Source organism: Lactuca virosa, chromosome 4 (genome assembly GCF_052849685.1).
Source record: "Lactuca virosa cultivar CGN04683 chromosome 4, Lactuca_virosa_CGN04683_v6, whole genome shotgun sequence".
Lineage (NCBI taxonomy): Eukaryota > Viridiplantae > Streptophyta > Magnoliopsida > Asterales > Asteraceae > Lactuca > Lactuca virosa.
The window spans coordinates 106,854,574-106,858,190 of NC_136429.1; positions in this window are offsets into that span (position 1 = coordinate 106,854,574).

Consider the following 3,617-nt stretch of genomic DNA (forward strand, 5'->3'; position numbering starts at 1 on the left):
TGCTGCGAAATTTCCAGATGAAATAAAAGATAAAACTCAGCTACAAAGATTCTTAGGTAGCCTAAATTATATATCACCTTTTTATAAGGATTTATCAGCCGATAGTGCAATTTTATACGACAGATTGAAAAAGAATCCTTGTGCTTGGACTAGTGATCATACTCAAGCAGTTAAAAGAATAAAGGATAAAGTTAAAAGTCTACCATGTTTATCTTTAGCTAATCCTAATTGGGAAAAGATAGTAGAGACAGATGCCTCTGAAATAGGGTTTGGAGGAATTTTAAAACAAATTCACCCTAACAGTAAGCAAGAATTCTTAGTCAGATTTCATTCTGGAAAATGGACTCCTAGTCAGAAAAATTATTCTACTACTGCTAAAGAAATTTTGGCACTGGTAAAATGTATTCTCAAATTTCAAGATGATTTATATAATCAACATTTTATTATCAAAACAGATTGTCAGGCAGCTAAATTCATGTTTAATAAAGACTTTAAACATGATGTTTCTAAACAAATGTTTACTAGGTGGCAAGCTACATTAGCATGTTTTGATTTTGAAATTCAATATAAAAAAGGATGTGATAATAGTCTTCCCGATTTTTTAACTAGAGAATTCCTAAATGAGTTATCACCAGCTAAGACAATTATCACATGATATTACTAATATAAAAAATTTAATTAATGAGGCAGAAGTTGAACTGGCCAACTTAGCCAATGAACCATATTTTAGTAAGATAGGAATTAATTTAAGATTGATAGGATTAAGGATCCAACTCAAGAATCTTGAAAACAAACTCATATTACTCTTAAATTAACATTTCCATTTGCAGGATGAATCCCAATCGTGGAAGAGGCCATCCTTTATATAGAGGTGGTTATCATAGAGGTCGGGGATATCCTACGACTTCAAGCAGTTCTTATAGAACTGGAAATTCGTCACAAACAAATGATCAATCTCTTCCAGTTCCTGGAAGCCCATTATATGAGGAGTTTAAAGCATTTTTGGAATCAAAAAGGGAAAATACTCCCACTCTCGCTCAAATGATCACAAATGGTGAAACCATCAACGATAATTTTGAATATAAGGAATCATCTCATAGAGATAATATTATTATTCTGGAACATAAAGATATAATGCTTTATTTTGAAAATAATGACGATCCATGGTTTTTGATGACCAGATACTTGGATACAGCGACATACGCTGGATATTCTTACAAACAAAGATTATATTATGAGAATATTTTGAAAATAACCGGATCAGTTGAATTTTCTCATTTTACATCCGGAGGTAATACCAATGTTTACAATTTTAGTAAAGCCATTATCAAAAAGATCATATCACCTGAGGAATGGGGTTTAAGTACCCTCAAGGAAAATGAATTTTTAATCCCTCCTTCAAAAATACCAATGAAATTTACATATTGGGATTATATTGAAAGCTTTCATAAAGCCTTTTTATATGAAAATCCTCAAAGAAAGCATACTTGGTTTTTTAAAGTATGTGAAAAGGTTTATAACCAAAACAGAGATATACCAAATTGGTTTACTAATTGGTGGATCTCATACGGCCCAAGCATAGATATCCTCCCTGAGGAACCATTCAGGAAATTATATGGGGAATGGTTACCTGTCTCTCCAAGATACCGAGACCAAGTTATACCCTTGAAATCAGAAGGATTGGAAGCAATATCTTCTATGCATTTTTTCATGGAATTTTCTATTCCTTGGATCTGGAAATGGTCCCCATATGTGGATTATACTCCCTCTAAATTTCCTTCCCTACAAAGGTCATACTTTACCAAATTTTGGCCTAAAATGCTTCACAAGAATCCAGAAACAAAAATCCTTAATGCTCAGGAAACAATTGATCATATCAATCAACAAATTAAGAAATACCAAGACCAGAAACTTTTTTCGGAAATAGCCTCATCAACAGAAGTGGCCCCCTCAACTCCTCAAAAAGTTAATTTAACTAAAGAGGAAATGATCAAGTCATTCCGATTATATTGTTCTGAATTAAAAGAAAATCTTAAAAGATTTTCAAAACATGATACAGATGAAGGTTCAAATGAAGATATTCAAGATAATATGTCAGTTGATAACCAAAGCCAAGGCCAATCACCATGCTTAGCAGGGGAATCCCAGCCAGATGATGAAGAAGTTCCAGATGGAGAACTCCCAATTGATTGTATAATTGACATGATTGAGGAGTCAATCACGCAAAGAAAGAATCTTTCAAAAAAACAAAAAGACATCACCACAATAGACTAAAGGTGACAGGTGGATGGACCAAAATAAAAGAAGAAGATATTCTTCAAGAATTATTGAAGACAGAGGAAAATACTCGTCAGACATTATTAAAGCCAGAAGAATCAAACAAAAAGTCATTTCTACTTTTATTAAAGTTGTCTGCCAATGCTAAATGTAATAATTCAGGTTTTGTTTGTTTTTGAGTCCTCCTGATCTATTTAAGGAGCCTTTATCTTATGTTTTAGGCAGGCTGAAAGCCATTTTCCTCCTTCTCTCTTGTAATCCCTCCTCTGTAAAAATCCTTTCTGCCATAAAAGTCTGAAATATATTTGGAGTATCAAAGTTTTATTACGGTACAACAATTTTGGATTCACCTTTCTGGTTAGTTTACTTTCTTAAACTTAATTTTATTTTCAAGCCTAATGCAAGGCTAACTTGTTAATATCACATAGTATTATCATGGAAGCAATATCATGATCGGCAAATCATAAAAAAAAAAAAAAAAAGAGTCTGGAATGGAAAAAGGCAAAGTCGTGTTTTAGCCCGCTTTTGTGGCCACAGTGCCGTTTTAGGGCGTTTTACTCATTGACTCGGCTATCACACCCAACTGTTTTTTTGTTTTTATTTTTCAAAGTTTTTAAAATTCGTTATCTGCTATGATCCTGCTTGAAAATGGTGGCAAAGTCGTGCTTTAGCCCGCTTTTGTGGCCACAGTGCCGTTTTAGGGCGTTTTTACTCATTGACTCGCCTATCACACCCAACTCTTTTTTTGTTTTTATTTTTCAAAGTTTTTAAAATTCGTTATCTGCTATGATCCTGCTTGAAAATGGTATCAGAGCCATGGAATACTATGTGATATTACCTCATTTATTCTACTCTCCATGAGTATATTCAGTAGATTCAAAAATAGTAATAAACAGATGATTAAAAATCAGTTAATAGAAGAATATGAAGTCCCAAAAAATTTAGACCTTCTTAATAAATGGACTATTCCTAGTATCAACCCTAAATTTATATATGAATTAGGAAGTTTTGAAGAATTAGGTTTTATCCAAACTGTTAAAACCACAGAAGAAAATTTAACTATGAATGAAGATGACATGACAGTTCAGTTAATAACTCCACAAGATATTAATAGATATAAACATATTTATAATTACTTGCATATTGGTTTGATGCAAATTGCTTTTAAACCATTAACATTACAGGGATTACCTGAAAGTTTTTTAGCAGTTCTTAGGGATGCTAGAAATAAAAATTGGAAACAATCTTTAATGGGTATAATAGAATCTAGTTTGTCTCATGGACCGGTATATTTTAATGTCTACCCAAATTTACAGCTCTCTTTATCTGATAAAAATATT